Source organism: Prinia subflava, chromosome 3, assembly GCF_021018805.1.
Source record: "Prinia subflava isolate CZ2003 ecotype Zambia chromosome 3, Cam_Psub_1.2, whole genome shotgun sequence".
Lineage (NCBI taxonomy): Eukaryota > Metazoa > Chordata > Aves > Passeriformes > Cisticolidae > Prinia > Prinia subflava.
The window spans coordinates 46657091-46675907 of NC_086249.1; the positions used below are offsets into that span (position 1 = coordinate 46657091).

The 18817-nt window shown below is 38.9% G+C and overlaps 1 protein-coding gene across 5 annotated transcripts in view; it reads left to right on the forward strand.

Annotated features, from left to right (window-relative positions):
* Window positions 1–18817, forward strand: part of ENOX1 (ecto-NOX disulfide-thiol exchanger 1) — a 360099-nt gene that overhangs the window by 36822 nt on the left and 304460 nt on the right. Inside the window, exon 2 of one of the 5 annotated variants that reach the window (XM_063392149.1) lies at window positions 11533–11824. The exons of the other annotated variants lie outside the window; for them this stretch is intronic. The gene's annotated coding sequence lies outside the window, so the exon portion shown is untranslated. The remainder of the gene's footprint in view (window positions 1–11532; window positions 11825–18817) is intronic. 5 annotated transcript variants of the gene reach the window in all.

Genomic DNA, 18817 nt, shown 5'->3' on the forward strand with positions numbered 1-18817 from the left:
TTAATTACCTTGCCATTGTATGGTTAAAAATATACTTTTTTTCCTTTTCAGTAACTCTACCTTCTGTTGTGTAACTGTTCTGTAAAGGTCATATTTTTTCCAGACAGTAATCTTAAATGTCATGCTTTCCATTATGTTTAACTTCTCCATATCTAGATAGATACCTGGTGGAGCAGAGTACTTTGCTAAATGAGTTTTGGAGATAGGCAAATTAATTTAATTCAAAATAAAAGGAATGTCGTTATTCTTCCCATGCCTGACATTCCTACTTTGATATCATCAGACAATTTTGAGAATACATGTTGATCTCTGAGAATAGTTGATCTCTGTTTTCTGTTTATAAATGTGGCTGATGTACTTTATACCAAAAAAACAGTGCTTAACACATGGCAGTGATTTACCCAAAAAGAAACACTTTGTGCCTGAATGCTATTTGCCTTCTGGCATTCTCTTGGGATTCCCATGAAGCACAGGGAAGTGAAACAACCACCTGCATGTTTGAAGATGCAAGTGTCTGACCAGGGGTACTTATACATGGAGTTATGTATTTTTGGAGCAGTGTTTAAATATTTCATAGTGGTTTATTCGGCCATACGTGTGTTAGGAGTGGGCATGCAGTGCACACCACAGTAGAAGGTGACCTGTAACCTCTACAACATTAAAGGCTTTTAGTGCAGGATTTAGCCTAGTATTTGAAATACTTGTGGTCTTTGATGCATGTTCTCCAGGGAGGACACAAACCTGCCAGGATTTTGTTCCTATTCTCAGTCTTTTATTTTCATTATTGTCCCAGACTGTTCACGTTTCCCTTAAAAGCTTTCCTTTGCCTTCTTCTTCCTCCTTCTTTTATATGTGAGATAGTGGTTTAGTAGGAACAAACAAGGGAAGATGGGAAGGCTTCCTTGTAATACCTCACAGAGGGAGAATTTACTTCATGAAGCAAAGAGTTAAGCTGCCTTACACAGCCAATTAAGTGTATGCTATCTTTTGCTATGCATGCATGCCCTCATGGAGGTAATAGTGATTTATGTTGGTAGCTTCTGTCGTTCTCTCTTTGTGACCCAGGCTCAGACTGTGACATGTTCAGTGCAGCTTGACAGTGAGGGAAGAAGACCTATAAATACACACAGGTGTACAACAGGATTGTTAAAACTGAGGTAGTAAGGTGAAGTTAAAGATCATATTGTTTGCTTGTCATTTGCAAGCAGGTAAAAATCAGGTCTGGTAACTCTTGCAAGGTCCTTGACCAGTTATTAAATTACTTGCCTTAAGAAAGAGCCGCCAAGTTGGCAATTAATGGGATGTAGTCCAGCCAAGAATGTTTTAAAATTAGTCGTGTATGTAACTGTGGTATAAATTTCTTTTGCCTCCTTGGAGTTTCTGCTGGTTCATAAGTGGTGAATCACTGCTGGTCTGTTACTGAGCTGGAACTGGGCTTATCTGAAATGATACTAAATGTTGAGATTTTGCACTTTCTGCTATTGGAGGATGAGCTGCCATCTTTAAGAGATACATGCTGAAATATAAAGAGAATACATTGTATCTATTAGGTTTTGTTTTTCTGAGATTACATATGTATATTTTGCCACAAAAATACATATATCTGTGGGGTATATGTGTAGAATATATGTATTTTATAAAATTGTCTGCATCTAAAGTACAGCTGTTATGTACCTTCCTTGCTCTGGCCTGATTGTAGGCTTGTGTTTCTTCTCAAGACAACTATTTGCTTGACTCTGAGAAGAGCATCAACAAAACCAGCCTTGCCTTTTGACACCTGACTGCTTCTCAGTGTCTCAAATGCAGTAACTGTCATCTCCAAATTTCAATGTGTGAACTCTCATAGACTACCAATAGCATTTACAGGTCTTAGTATTTAGGAACCTGAGCCATAATCGAGGGCCCTCCATTTGTGAGGGCACAAGACAGAGATGTATATAAGCCATTTAGGAAAGCAGCCAAGGGGCAGTGAGGTAAGAGGGAGTAGAAGGCTATGGGCAGGTTGGAGAAGTACAAGGAAATGGTGACACAGTATTGACCAGTATGGTAAGTAGTGCTTTTAGTGTGTGTATATATATATGTGTGTATATATATATATATCTATATATTTGGAGGCATCTCAACAAAGCATATTTTAGTGGATTCCGCTTGGAAGTGTTTAGCTAGCCCAGTGGAAACTAACATCACCATAAAAAGTGGGAAAACATATCAGGTGTGAGATTACAGTAAAGACTCTTTAGAAGTGAGAACAAGTTATGTTGGATGCACAAAGGCAAAGAGGAGTGATGTGGTTAAAGTGAATGACAAAGGCAAACAACCTTTTCAACAGGCAAGATACTGTGTGTCAGATATAGAGAAGAGGTTGCCTGTAATGATGGATCTGATAAGATTCTTGGGCAGGAACATGAGCTGTGTGAATGGATAGGAAAAGCTTTATAATAGAGAGGTTACGTAGAACAAATCCACTGAACTGACACATAATTGGGATTTCAGAGACTATCTGAGTTGAAATGTCATCCATAGTGATTTGCATAACAAATAAGACAGTGATGTTGTCCAAAGTAATTAGAGGAGGGTATGGAGAGCTGAGACAGGGGAAGATGTTACCTGCTTTGTTTTACTCATTCTGGTCTTAGGCAAAACTTCTCATGGGGAAGGCAGAGGGAGAAGGATTACAAGAGGGATTTTAGTGCTGGGGCAAGAGGGTTTAATGGGAACAGCAGAAAGGAAGGCAAGCCAAGAGCAAAAATGGTAGATTTATTGCTTATCCACTGGGAATTTTTGTTTGGTGATGTTCACAGATAAGGCACAGATGAAAGGAAATTAGGGACAGAGCTACTTTGAGTACCCCATAGGAAGCTGGCAGAGGAGGAAGCTACCTAAAATTTTGAAAATCAAAATTTCTTTAATTAAAAAGAACTTTTAGAATAAAACATCTATGGAAGTTTCATGTATATTTTATCATGTATCTACAGCTCAGGACTGTAAGCTGTAATATATTTCAAGATAATTTTTGAAGACGGCTGATTTTATTGCCAGAAACATTTAGATCTGGGGAAACATTTAAAAGATGGATGAAAACTGATTTGGAGTAGTAGTTATGTGCTTTAGGGAACAATGATAACTATCAGAAGATTACACACTTGTTGGGGTGCCATACTTGAGATGAGAATAAGCTCTTTTTGAAGATAACCAATGAGAGCAACAACAACAAAAATTCTCTCTGGATTATCCCATACTGCAAATAACCATAGATGAGAATTTCTACATAAATCATATTGGTGGCTAAGTAAATATATATGTATGTATATATTTAGAGGTGATGAGCACTTACTCATTCCTCTTTTGAACAGTTATTCCTGTGATGCAGACTTCAAAGAATAGGAAAGAGAACGCAACCTCTCCTGGGATTTCATCTCTATTCAAGAAAACAAGGAGTACTTTAAAATTCACCTTCTTTTTTTAGATTTCACTTATTTCCAGGTTCTAGATTGTTAATTCATGTAAACTGGCACAACGTTGTTTAAGTGAATAATTCAGAGAAACTGAATGCACATTACAAAGTGTGTTTGGAGCAGAATTTGTGTTAAAAACCCACCCAATTGTTGCTTCAGTTGCTCAGAGAATTTTTTGTTGTGTGAGACTTTAGGAGATTTTCCTGTGTTTGTGTGTGTAGAAAGTTCCAAGCGACATCTGAAAACCAATACATGGAATAATAACTTGGGGCAGAAGATTAGCCAGTTGCTGTAGTCCCAGACTTGATTATGGCTAGACTAAGGAGGTGAATTCTGTTCAGAACTCTAATTCGTAAGACGGCAGTAAATAAAATTGACAAAATCCTAAGTGATATTTCAAAATACTTTTTAAAGAATGTTTGCCAATAGAGAGAATCAAAGTATAAAACTTCTGCAAAACAACTCCAAACCCAAAACAGATTTGATGCCAAATCTCAGTAATTTGTGGAAGTAACTTTTTTGAGTTAGTGAGTAGGAAAAAACTCCATTACTTTAATAAAGAACCTAAGATTCTGCATCCTTATGCAGCTATTCTTTTGTTTGTTTTTGTAAGTTCTGATCTAATAGTATAGTGTGAATGTAGTATAATTTTTAATTTAAAAAGCTGAATATTTAGATTCTTTGACTTGATACATAGACATTTATTTTATATGTATTTGCTGTGTGTCTCATTTTTTTCTCTCAAGGATTTTGAGTTATTAGTGACTGCCATGAAGGGCCAGACCCTTGTCAATATTGCAGAACAGTGTGATAGGGCCCTTAGAATATGGTATGAAAGGAAAGCTGGAAGCTTACCATCTGGAAGAGACCATCAGAGGGCTAAAACTGGCATTTCTGGCTTTCTGCCAGACCTTGCCTGCTGTCTGACTAACCTCAGGATTGGACAAGAAGGAATCTCCGGGTGGTTCAGTGTCTTGTTTTTCTTCTACCTGCCTTCTTTCCTTCTGAGTGAGCTAACCTGCAGTACAACCAGAATGGTCCAGTCCTGCTTTCAGAGGTTAGACAATATATAAAACTAAGGAAATGCAGATGGAAAAAAACCCCTAAACAAACAAACAAACAAGCCAAAAAAAACAGACCAAAAAAAGCCCAAAAAACAAAAACAAAACAAACAAAAAACCCCAACCAAACAAAAAAACCCAACAAAAACAAAACCAAAAAAACAACCCTGAAAAGCTATAGAAGAAAGCTTAATATCCATGTATTTTGCTGGCAAAATCAACAGATTGAGTCTCCCCATAGCTTCATGGAAATGTTAGCTGTAGGGGACTTCTGGGTGTTTTTACTCAAATTTCCTGCTCAAAGCTGGACTACTGCCAACACCACTTCAGATCAGCCAGGCTTTCCTTGGTGCACATTGGTGAGCTCATTTCATGTGCTGGACCATTGTGCAGGCAAGGAACCTTTCTTTGCAGAAAACACAGTTCCTTGCTCTTTTTATGTCTGCCTTTCCTTTCCGAAAAGCCTGCATCTGTGACCCTATTCTGGTCATGTGTGCTACCTCAGATCTGGGGTTCTGTGCCACAGCTCTGCTGTCATACACAGAATTCCAGTTCTACTTGTTCATTGCTCAAGCTCTGTGCACTGGTGTACCTTCCACTGTTTGGGAATCCTGAATGTCCTCTCTTCCATGGTCTTCTCCAACATGTACTTCCCCTTTATCTGCACTGCTTCCTCATTTGTTTCTGCATTTAGATACCATTCCCTCATGATCCCAGCTTAAAGCTTTCTCCACTGGGTAGCAAGCCAGTTTGCAAAGATGTGCTCTTGTGCCTTTATTTGAGATCATCCAGCATTTTGTGTCTGGAAGCATTGGACTGGGGATAGAAGAAACTACACTGCATAGCTGATTGAGATTGAAATGCTTCTTCACATTTTTACAGCCAAGCACCATTATGATAAGGTAGTGAAATTCATCTGGACACAGTGATCTCCTGCTGTGTCCTTAGTGCATGAGATTCATCAAACTGGCTAAGCAAGGACTTAATGCGCCTTGCAGGAGCTTGTGTGAGGTGTTCAGAAGTTAATGAGCTGAATTAATTCTAAGAAAGCTGAAAATAAAGTCTCGACTATATATAGATAGAGAGATATGTATAGGTACGTATATAGCTGTTGGAAAGGACGTTCCTGAGGAGGAAAAGAGTTTATGAGGCATTTTGATGTCTTTATATGAAGCTGTACAAATTTCAGCCACTTAACTTTAGCAGGAGTATCCTGGAGTGTTTGAAGTGGGTGAATAATTTAAAATAAATAGGGTCAATGAAGAAGACCCTGTATGCCAGTCTGAAATGTAAATTCTAAAGAACCGTTAGAGATTTTGCTCATATCAAAAAAAAAGAGAGTAAGTTATTAGGTCCTGCATTTTCTAAACTGTTGGAGTGAGGAAAGTTCAGTTATCTCAGCACTTTGTTTGGTCAAGATCTTTCAACATGTGGTCATCTGTCTTTGTTGTGTGAAAATTTAACTGATTTTAAAAAAAATGTTCTTGAAAGTGCATCTGAGAGGTTTCATGAAGACCAGATGAGATTTTTTTTGGATGTTTTTCTCAGAAGCAGTCTGTGAACAATATGCCATCTTTTAAAAACATTATTAAAGATGTTATTTCCTGTTCCAGAATTGCCCTTGGCTACAGGGATAGGTAAAATTTTTATGGTGACATTTGAATTCTCTACTATTAAATAGGTGGGGTTTTTTCTACTGTTTTACTTCAGGGCAGGCATTTGGCAAATACAGCAACTCTGGTTGTTGGACTGGATTCCTTACTGAAAATTTTATTGCCCCTGCAAGCATAATATGGACACACGCAGTAAAATTTGAAATACATATAGTGAACCACAAAAAAGTTCATTTTATTTTTAAAGTTAATTAGTAATCATGAAAACACTGAGACAGAGTTTGTCTTTTGACAGCTTTTGTGGTCAATAAGGTGTGCTTGCTGTCAGAACTCTGTAAAGGTTTCTTACCTCTCACCTGTCTCATACACATCATCTGAATACAACAGAACATGATATTGAACTATGAAGATCATGGTGAAATGATTATTTTGGTGTAATATTTGAATGAGATTTGATACTTCAGTCTCTCCTTTGCTTCCCTCTAATAAAATATATCTGAGAGGTAACTGTTACCACTGAATTAATAATAATGTCTGCTGTCAGATGAGGGGAGCTAGATTTTTCAGTCATGGTAGCTTTGGTGAAGGAAGTGTACTGCATCAGCAGGGTGTGTGGTCCAGGATCTCACTGCTTGATTGTTATGGTCTCACTTCAGAGTTACTCATGAGTAAGACAAAAGGGTATGGTTCTGAGTAGTGCCCATTCATTCTCTGCCTTTGCAAGAAGGCAGAAGGGAGTGCAGTGGTGCTCCTTTGCTGCTGCTAATAGTTCTGGAGTCTGTGTTGGGATTCTGAGAGGGCGTATTGTGTGAAGATGTGGTGATTGTTGCATGTCTGCCTCGAGTTCCAACCCTTATGAAGTGCCAGGGAAAAAAAAAAATCAATCTGACAGCTGTTCCTCTGTGAACTGGCCCTGGGAATTGCTGAATATCATTGGCACACACAATTGTGCATCTGACCTAGGGATGAGTAGCTCTGAATTTTGTTAACTCCTGAGAGCACTCATGGAAAAGAAATTCAGAAATCTTTTAGGCTATCCTGGTACCCCAAGGCAGGATCAGTTATATTCTGTCAGATCCCTGGTTCATTCTTAAAAACATTCTATTCCAGTGTGGCACAGTTCTTACAGTTACAAATAAAAGTCTTTCTTACTGCAGTTTGAACATGTTGCTTATCACTCTGTCTTTTGTGGATGCTTATTATTTTCAGCAGCCAGTTTGGTATATAGCAACTTACAGATCTCCTTCTTGATGTCTTTTTGCATACATGAAACAATCCCCATTCTGTCCATGTCTCCTCACAGGTTATGTTTTCTAGAAATCTGTCTCTGTAATTGTTCTGCATCTTTCTTGGAGTGTGATGCCCCAAACTGAATGTAAAAGCACTCTGTTCAGGATTACTTCACTAATGCTGTAGCTTTTTAATGGTATTGTGTATTTATGCAATATACAGTAAGATAGATATTCATTGCTTGAGATCTACAGAAATGCAACTGAAAAAGTAGTTCCTCCTGCATTTATACACATCATTATTTATGCAATTAATTATACCGTTAATTATTAAGATACCCAAGTACTTTGCATCTGTTCTTACTAACTGACTCCTATGCCACCCTAAACTGTAGCTTGGACCAGCATCAGATTATAAACATTTGATTGTAGGTGCCTAAATGTACATCATATGTTAGCAGTGTCACTAAATTCCCGACCTAGTCAATGGAGCCTGGCCAATTGGACATGCCTTACTGAGGGTCAGATGAAGAGTCTCATTTAGGTCCCCAAACACCAATAACTGTATTGACTTGTCCTCCATTAACTGTAAAAATAATTAGTTTGCAATATGGACTGGTATCTCATTTCATCTCTCCAGTTTACCCATGTCATTCTGATTTCTCATCCTGCCTTCAAAGATGCTTGCAGTCTCTTAGAGCTCAGTATTGTCTGAGAATTTCATAAACATAACTTCTATTCCACTACTGAAACCATAGATTTAAAGATTGAGTGGCACTGGACCTAAACACAACCCCGTGGAGCCCTACACAATATGCTGCTCCGTTGTGATTTCAGCAAATGTGTTCTGAGGGTTTCTTTAACTAGACAGCACCCATGTTAGTGCTTTAATAATTAAAATAAACCTGCTGTTGAAAAATGTTTTGCTGTTTTGTGGTTTTGCATCCTCAGGATTGTGAACTCTCCTACTTTATAGTGACATTAAATGAACCATCCTATTCTCCTCCTCCCGTTATTAAACTGCACTCTTTACCTTCTGTGTCAAAAGCTGACTTCAGTTTATTTTGAATTTTTGCAGAACAAAATGTCCTGATGTATTTCTTTCTCAACTACTCCCAGATGTGGGAGTACTTAAAATACATACTATTCCAGTCCTGTACTCTGGATGGTTCTTGCAGTGTTTTGAAAAGTCCTTTCTCCCTGATCTCCCTGGTTTGGTGCTTTGCAACAGATCCTCACCATGGGAGTGTTCCTGTTTTTTTCATCTCTAACTTTGCAATCATTACATGGAAGTTTCCTCAAGATCTTAATCTCCCTGTGGCCTGAAACTACATCAGTTCTGTGTGTTCTTAATGTACAATGCAGCACCAACTCTTTTGAAAGAGCAATGCCTCTTCATACTCCCACAAGTGTTATCCAGGTCTCTGTTACTCCAATTAAATAATAGTTTCTATAGATATCTGGCTTCTCCAGTTTCTTTCCAATTGTGTAGTGTGGGCACTTAGAAGTTCAGTGGACTCATTCACTGTTCTTTCTTTATGTTCTTAATTAATTTATTTCAAGTAGCTTTTAGATCCCAACAGAATTCCTTTTCAAAGATCCCCACAGGATTTTGGTTTTTTTTCCACACCAATCCTGACTTAAAAGTATTTTTCAGTTAATGTAATAAATCAGCATGTAAAGATGCTTTCCTCATTTTCATGATATGAGCTCCATTCCTGTCCATTTGCTTACACAGTGCTGCCCACTTGCTCTGGAAGCCAAATTCCTCAGCATCTTCGAAGTCTAACCAGAAAAATGTCTCATGAGGAATAGGATCAGTTTAAAGTATTTTTGTTTCTATGTCTAGGGAGTTCTTTCCCGGTTGCTGCGGTGGTGGCACTGATTGTGGTAGTTGAAGGAATAAGTTAGCACCATCCACTGTGTTCCTTCTCCTTAGTTCTCCTGAGCTGGAGCTTGTTTGTGTTGGAGATGCAGCTTTGCCAGCCACTACGTGTCTTGCACAGGATGGGAATGCTGTCCTTCAGACTTCACTGTGAAACTTACTTCTTTGATCTTGTGGTTTCATTTCAGCACGTACAGTTTCAGTCAGCACTTGTGACAGCAGAAATAAGAGCCTTGTAACTCTTAACCCAGGCTTCTTGTGCTCAAACTGGTTTCCTCGTCAAGGGTTTAGAAAGCAGTCATGCTTTTGATGTGGCAGATTAAGAATTGTGTCTCATTTTAGAATTTTATCATACCAGGGTTCCTTAAATAAAATATGTGGAGTTACAGCTAGGATACTTGATCTTTGAGTACTTATTTTCCATTTAAATAAATTGATTTTGCACTGTTCTGATGAGGTCAGGGTGCCAGACTTTAGGTTTACTTGATCTTGGGAGAAGTGAGTGTTGTGCTAAAGAAATTCCCATGCACTGGGAGGCTTTGAACCTTCTGGTTTTGGCAGTGGTTGTCTTGACTTGCAGACGTGTGAAACCCTGCAGTATGTGTCTTGAAGAGCAGTGAAACAGTTAACAATGCTAACATTTAGAGCAGCTGCAGTTACTTTTGTGGTGTTGCCATCTAAAGGGGGAGTGGGGCCTTGAGCTTGGACCTCCGTGTTGGCAAGGTGGGAGCACAGCCAGGCTCTGCAGCATTCAGGCCCTTTGTCCAGGGCCAAAATACTGCAGGTGGGGTACATTTCTTGAAAGCTGGATAAAGCAGAAGTGAAATTGTAAACTATGGGCAAATATATATTCCATGTTCTTTTCTGGACCTCATGCCCAAGTTACTTTAAACCTCTTTTATCTTCTTTCTTTTATGTATAAAGTTGTGTCCTTTAGCTCATTTGTAACACATGAACTTTTAGCTCCAAAGCCTCCATCTCAGTCTTGGGTGTCAGCCAGCATTTGGGAGTCTCAAGATGTAAATGGTGTCATTTTTCACTTTGAAGTGCTTTAAATCACCAGTTCTAGGAAGAAGTGTCAGAGTGGGGTCTGTTCCCCTTTCATGGCTCAAAGGGCCTGCTTATGAGATGTCTAATCCAGTGGAATTATGGGGAAGATGCACACTGTGGTTTTGATTCCTGTTAGTGGGAGCCTGAAGAATGACTTTCCTGCTTGATCTCTGATGTTCACTATGTTATTTAAAGACCTAATGTTCTGTCATGTATAATTTATGCAATAGAGGTCCATTTCCATTATATTAGATGCAGAACAATATTAGCGGCAGTAAACTGCTGTAATTTTACATGATTTTTTTCTTTTTTTGAAGTATCACAAAAGATCAGACTCTTTGAACAGCCTTTTCCCTACAGTTTTATTTTACTTGGCTCAAAAAATCATGGAATCAGAACTGTTTAAGGTTTCAATGGATCTCTGAAGTTCGTCTGGTTGAACTGCTTATTAAAGCAGGGCCTTCTTGATCAAATAACTCAGACCATTAGTTGGATCTTGAGCCCTTCCAAGGATGGATATTCCAACTTTTGTGGGTACGGAAGGCAATTCTGCCATTGTATGACCCTTCTTTTGGAAATTTTTCTAAAAATTTAATAATTTTTATTACCTTTATATTCAGTGAGAATGTCCCTTATCACAGTGTGTTTGTTGCCTTTTGTGTTGCCACCTTGAATCTTTGGGAAGAATTTGTCTTTTTTTTTCCTCTATACCCTCCTTTTAGGTAGCTATAGACAGCAGTAAAACCTCTGCTTAGCATTCTTTTCTAAAGGCTGAAAAACCCCCATGTTTCACAGCTTCATCTTGTATGTAATTTTCTCCAGAATTTGTTTCTGAGACGAAAGCATATTATAATGCAACTTTTAGTATTTATTTTTATTTTTAAAAATGAAAAGAAATCTTCAAATGTAACATATATATACTTTGAGGATATGTCCTTTATGAAGCAATTTTGTTGGGAGTTGTGGGTTGCCATTTGTGTGCATTTGGGGTTTTTTTGTAGAGCATATATGTGTGAATAATATATAGAATGTTATGATTAATGCTACTGGAATTTTAAACCTTCTTTTTATAAATAATCATTAAACTAATATAAAATATAAATCGACAGTAGTGCTTTTTGTCTGTCTGTCCATACATCTACAACAGCATGATAGAGAGAAAAAGCAGTGCTGTCCTTGAGGCTTTATTTCACCAGAAGTACAATTACACATCACCTGTTGATGATTTCTTCTGTTCAGCTTGGAGGAGATGATCTTCAGCTGGGTTCCCCTGAGAGCTAATCAGAGTCAGTGCTGCTGTTGGGATTAACAATGAGAAATTGCTGAGCTCTCCTTGGCAACTCCTACCCAGCTCTGGAGCATTTGTTGTCAACAGAAGTACCAAATTCTGCCAGACCTGATGGTGGGCAGGAGACCATTCCACTACAGCATCATACAGCTCCGCTAAAAAATTGAGGAAGCTGCTGGCTAAGGTGCATATTGAAGGAATCTGAAGAGTCTGCTGATCAAACTAAGCTCCTTGGGCATCCAGGTTTGTGAATTTAAATTTAAGTTAATTGAGGGCTTAAATTTCACCTTAAACATAGATGATGTTGTTTTCTAGGTCATGAAGTTGCAGTACTCAGAACTTTTAGGCTGCCTTCTGTAAAGCCTTGCAAACTAATGCCTTGTCACTGAAGACAATAATTGATACTGTCCTTGAACCTCCTGCAAGTCCTTGATTTTTGGCACAGGCTCTATTATTCAAATATGAAAAAGGCAGGAGTTAATACACAAACTTGTAATTCCCTGATCTTAGCAGATGGATCATAGCCATTTCGGAGATCAATGACTGGTAACTGAATTATTCACTCTCTTAGCAAGGAAATATCTTGGTATCTGATCTGCAGTTTCCTTCAGGAAGCCCTAGTCATTTACAGATATGTGGGTTTTTTCCCACTTGGAAGGGATTTTATAATCACTAGATACTCTTTGTCTTCCAGCTCTCATTTAAAATTTAATAAAAAGGTCTGTCTAATCCCTAATCCTCTCCTGAGGTTCTTAAATTTTGCTGGAGAGTATAACCTGTCATAGTATCCAAATGTGCATCCTTTAAATGTGAAGATTTTGGTTCCTCTTACATAAAAATTTAAATATGTGGCTAGCAAGATATCAGCTTCCTACATGTTTCAAACTCATTTCAAACAAACATTTTCACTTTAACAGCAAATGTTATCTTCTTAGTAATATGTAATGAGCTGTTAACTGTAACTAGTATTTTCAGAGTCCCGGTACTCAAATATGTAGGGATATATTAAAAACTATGTGTTTTACCATCTTTCTGGGTTCATTCTTTCCTGCTTTGCTTGCTGTAAGCCAGTAAATTGTTGTTTGGTTTCATGTTTCTATCACAGAGTGCTGCAAAGCTCATATTTTTGATGAAGAACCTTATAAATGCCTGTCACCCAGAACCTTTGCTGTTTTCCTTTCTCTCGACAGTGAACCATCTTTCTCAACACCTCCTTCACAAATTGCCACGTCTATACTGTTTCCTGGTTTTGCCAGTTTTGCATTGCCTTGTGCTTTGGTAGCAGTGGCAGGGAGGATCTCAGGGGCTGGCTTGGTGGGACTCTGCCTTGTGCCATGAAGGATGGGCACACTGGGAATGGGGTGTGCAGCGAAGGGCAGAGCAGAGAGAGGAGCTATTGGAAGAGAGGGACTTCTCAAGTGGCCTCTTTGCTTGCTGAAGAGCCCTGTCGTGGTGCCTGGCCTGAGAGCAGATGAGGAGGAGGGAGGAGGCAGGCTGAAACCCTGGTTGCTTATCTCCATGCTCTTCTCAGTTGCTCTGTTTTTCATGCCTCCAGCTCAGCCATAAAGCAATAATTAACCTGAGCCTTTTAATTTCTCCCAGTTGGCTTTAAATTAACTCTGTTGTCATGTTGCGTGGAGTAATCCTTCAGGCATCAAATATTTGAATTTTTTATTGCTGCATGGGTATTTACTGTTTGGTCAGTTCTCACTTTATTATTATAATGATATTCGTTATTTTTGGAATTTTCATGTTTGTGGAGAAGAGAATCTTAGGTACTGCAGACATAGAGAAGAGAAAAGAAAAATCCCTGCTCTGTCAGTGCTGCAGTGAAGTCCAAAGCTCTTTAACCATACTCCTGGCCAAACCTCCTAACATAAAATAAAATGTGGCAAATTAGTTTGGGAAAATTCCAGGTGAAAATCCAGTTGCTAACCTCTGTTTTGTTCTTGAATAAACTGTTGTTTGTTTAGATGTACTGAAGTGGGATTGTTTGCAGTTGTTTTAAGTACAGACAGCTCTTTTCAAGGAAGGAGAATTTTGGATTTCCTGTAAATGGCATTCTTTAAACAGTTTGCAATAAGAAAGAACCAAGGAAAGGACAGGATCTTTATTTCAGCGCAGGCTCTCATAAATCCCATGTTAGTATCAAAACAGTGGGACTAGTGATTTTTTTAATATATCATAAGTTTATTTGTGCTCTAGTAATTGGAGAGCCTAAAACTGCTATTTTATTAGTGTTGTTCAGTAATATGGTCTGTAACTATAAAGACTATTAAACACTTCATAAAGCCTTCAAGAAAACTTCTTACAAATGTTACACTGTGTTTTTATAAGTTATAACCCTTTGGAAATCGTCTTATTATCAGTTTTCCATCAAAGTGAAATGTTCAGAAGAGTGGAGGATGACCTAATGCAATCTAGATCGAAAACATAAATGAAACTTGATGTTTATCCTTGCTTTGATATTGTATATGTTAACAATGAAGTCTGGTCAGAACGCATCTAGATAGGTGCAAGGCAAGTGAGAAAGACATACCCAGAAATTAAGGGTGCTGCTTGCATCGCTGTAGTAATAATAATTTTTAAAGTGAAGCTGTAGCCCTCTTATTTATTTGTGAAATGAATGGCAGAAACTCCAGCACAGGACAAGATAATATGGATAGGGTGAACTTTAAATATTCAGAACATGAACTCACTTCTTTGCATTTGTTAAATGATGGTATGGAAATCCAGTAATGTACAAAAACCAATCTAGCAGTGTGCCAAAGTAATTAAAGCAAAGTAAATAATCTCCAGTGTTCTTATTCCCCACAGAAAATGTTTAATATCTTATCTTTCCAAAGTACTTTTCCGCTAATTCATGATGTCTTTGTAGACTCTCCTTTATTCAGCCAGTGCTGTTGTTTTCCATGGTGTGGAAATTTCTTCCCTCCTGTCCAGAGGGGAAAAAACGTGTTAGGCACTGTCTGTATTCAAAAAAATTAGGTTTTTTCCATATAGTGGAAATCATGAAGCCAACAGCTGTAATCCTCTCTGGTCATTTATTGTTTACTTTGCCAAAGGGCTTTGTTTACCTGAAGTGTATGTGGTATATGATACTTTATAACATTGTCTTGGTGCTGTGGGACATTTTGTTGCTGGAATCCAGGGACCTGATGCTGATCTTGTTTTGGTACAAATTAGAAGTAGCTCTGTTAAAGTAGGTGAAGCGTAAGGCTGTTGTGAGGCAGATCAGATTATCTGTCTTTGAGTCATCCCTAAATATTAGACTCTGATGACCTGTTGCTCTTGAAGTTCCCTGTTACTGCAGACAGGAGAAATAGAATAGGTCATAAATTGTGTTAAAATTGTCCATTATTCTTACATAGGAGAGTATGTTTCCTTATCTATTAGTATATGCTGAAATTTAGTTTTAAATGAACCAATAAATAAAGTTAAGCCTGTGCTGTGATGCAATGGTCTGACCTGAAACCGCTCCTTTGCTTTTTGTTTTGGTGCTGATTAGAAGAATGTGCTGCTGTGTGTAGACAAGGAAATGACAGAAGACAGCATGAGCAGATGTTAGGCAATTAATGTACTTTTTTGACCCAAAAAAAAGGTCACTGTTTCTAAACAACAGCTCCTTTGGATACTGCATGACCATCTTTCAGTCTGGACTTTCTGTCTTGTGTCACAGCTACTGTGAGAGGGTCATGATCACATTGTTTGTTGGAAAATTACCAGTTCTGTTACATCCCTTTATTTCCAAATAAATGTTAGTTTATGTGTGATGGATAGCACCTTTATTGGAAACTTCCAAGTGTTATGGGAGGCTGAATCCAGCAGTTCAGTTAAGATGAAGATGCCAGAGCTGCATGTCTCTGGGTCCAAGCAGCAGTGGGGCCAGGCTGTATTCCTGCAGGAGTGTGCTAGTAGGCACACACACATGCAATGTATATTATATACATTATATATTATACTGTATACAATATTATATGTTATACACATTATATACACGTCCAGCTGCACAGATCCACAGATTCACTTTGTACTCATGCAACCTTGTACAGCAACCATGACCACATCCTACTCCACTTGCTGGCTGCCTAGGACTTACACCTCTTATTGGGGAGCATATCATTTGTATGCATGTACAATATGGACAGTCACTGTTCCCTAAATATCCTCTCTCTGCTGGTGCTGGCACGTGGACATACAAGCTGCCAAAGCGTCTGTTTTGGTCCAGCTTCCAGATCAAATGTCCTGACACACAGACATGGACACAAGTGCACACTACAGACCCCTGGCAGCTGGTTTTCCATGTCCCAGTTGCTGGTGCTGGATCCTCTTTCTCCACACAGGTGTCCCAATCTACACCCAAGTCCTCCAGTCCCTCCAGCATCTGGCTAGGACTCCCCTGGTCCCTGTGGTAGCCACCTCCTCTGGTGGCCTTGCCCATTGGGACAGGCTATGGGGTGACCCAAAGAGCCTCTCCCATGGAATTCTGCTAATGGGTGGCTCCTCTGGGCCCCAAGGTGAAAGCTGCCTTTTCGGGGCTGGGTCAGGGCTGATGTCTCTCAGGGGTGTTGGGGCTCCCTGAGCTGCCATGGTGCCTCCAGGCTCACTGTGTGCTGCAGATAGCAGGACTCCAGTGGTGGAATGGGGGAAATGGGGCAGGAAAAGATCTGGGTCCTCCTTGCAAACTGATGATCCCCTGGGCTCCTTTGAGTGTGTGCAGAGCAGTTTTTTATCACAACAGTCTAACACCAGGTAGCTAGACCAAGCAGGTTCAGTGGAGCAGCTTTTCCTTCATGTTTCTTGACATTAACAGTTCCATTTCTCAATTAGATTGGAAAATAAAGTTGATTATGTGTGTCTGCAGGGTGACACTGTACTTTTGACCAGTAACTGTAAAGTAAACAGGAAAGGTCACAATAAATAGTGTTTCAGTTTAGTTATACCACCTAGAAGGCCACAGTGACTTACAGCAAGGCTGTTATCTTTCTCACAGCCACCAAGCAATGCTTAAAAGACTTCTATATTTACAAAGGGATAGATTTGGATGGCATGGCTCTATTTTTTTTGAGAACATTTTCTGTAAATACAAAAAAGTTCTTATGCGTGTTTCTTTAGTAGCATTTCCATGTACTTGTTTTCTTTCCAGTAAATATTGCAAGCTTCCATCTCTGCTCTCAATCTGACAGAAGCGACATTCTGAGATGCACAGATGAAGATATTTGAAGAAAATAGTGGATTTGCTTAGATAATATTGATGTAGGGTCATTAATAAAGATCTGTCAGAGCTAACAAAAACTGTTTAGAGGGTACAAAGCAAAAGTGTTTAGTGTTAGCTTTAGTTTAATTTTCCCTAGTTAGGCCATACTCATTTCCTCCAAGGAAAACAGGACTGCTTATTTTTGCTAATTAGAAGTACATCACTGGTCTGAATCACATCTGTAATTAGGAGCAAGATTTTAAGTAGATGTCAGAGATTTTTTTTGGTATAAAATTTGCATTGTAATCTATTGTACATGCATACGTATGTGTAAATACAGATTTAATGAACAAAATGAACAGCTGGTTGTTTTTCAAAGCAATCGGGTGCTTCATAGGCTGACATTGCTGTTCCTTCTACTCAGAGCTGAATTTGTTGCATCTGAACAGCTCATTTTTGTCACCAGAAAGTATGTGGGGTTGGGAAACCAGAAAATAAGTCTCTGCTTTCCTTCTGTCATCCACTCAGTCTAGTAATGCACTCCACAGAAGTGTTGGTGTACATAGCATTCCTTTGGCTTGTTTGCTTAATTTCTGAGACAGATGGAAGAAAATGCTCAAAGGAGGGAAAGAGATTTTGAGGGAAGGGTTGCAGTGAAGCTGGCCTGGGAGATAGAAGAGCTGGTTTGGAGCATGGTTCATGTCCCTGCTGCGTCCAAATTGAACCACTGAATAGGTGCAAATGTAGATGGCAGGATAAAAATGGAAACCATTCAAACCAAAAGCAATTAACTTGTATACAGATGGCTTTCTGGCATTCACAGCTGCATAGATTTTGGTTGTGTACTTTTTTAGATGTGCCGCAGAAGGTGAAAGCCTCTACACGCCCGTCTCCAGCTGTTGGTGCACATAAAATAGATAAGAAAATGAAGCCAAGTGAGCATTGTGTGTAGTGCCAGACTTGCTTGCTGCGATAGGCATCTCAAACAGTACTGCAACATCCTGGCCTGTCAAATGGCCCTTGTATTGGCCTTTTATGAGAAGAAATTACATATTTTATATCAAAGGAGTCACTTCAATTTCATAAAAATGAAATATGGAGAAGTGCTACATATATGTCATATCTCTAGGATAAAGCCAAGGGCTGAGAAGCCTGAACAGAAGTGGAGGACTGCTGAAAGTATGAAATGTAAGTTTTTCAAGGAGCTTCAGTATATCCTGGAAACTGTGTCTCTGGAAAACCTATGATTTAAGCAGTTTGACATAGAACCAAGTGTACTCTTCATGTACTCTTTATACTGCATTGCAGGCAATTAAGTTTTAAAAAAACTTGTTAAGCCATGCTTTAAAAAAAAAAACAAAACCATTTTGGGTTAACATGAAATATGCTTTGATTTGTATTTTCATGTAGAACATGATAAATGCCAGTTTGGGTCAGAGGAAACCTGCATTTTTGTCTTACATTTCTTCACCTTTAAAAAAACCTAAAATATTAATTTTTTTTTTTTTTTTTGAGTTTGAAATATCTGGTTCAAATGGTCAAAACATTTAGACCAGGTTTTCCAAAACTGTGGTGTAAGTGCCTCTGCAGATATTTCAGGCTGGTACGCGACCACCATTATAATGCAATTTCTGCTCCATGTGCAAATATTGCCCACGAGTTGTCACCGCTGCTGAAGTGGAACAGTTGCAGCCCTGGCATAAAACTATCTCAATTTTGTTTCTCAATTTTTTTTTTTTTTTTTGGTGACATTGTTAACTGGAATGACCTGTCTGTAGCTTCAGGTTTGGAGTTTGGCTTGGTGGGATTTTTTTTGGCTGGGGATGTGGTAGTAAAAAACTCACCTGTTTTACTTTTGGTCCGACTTCCTGCTGAAAAGAACCATGGCCACCAGCTAGTGAAGCCCAGTTGGCTTGCAGATCCTTGGAGTGCCTCCAGGAGGGCCCCAGTCTTTCCTTATCGACTGGGTACAGTATGGATCCGTGCATGGATTGCTCCTAATCTCTGTGTGCTCCTGCTGTGTTGGCACGGTGGTGAGT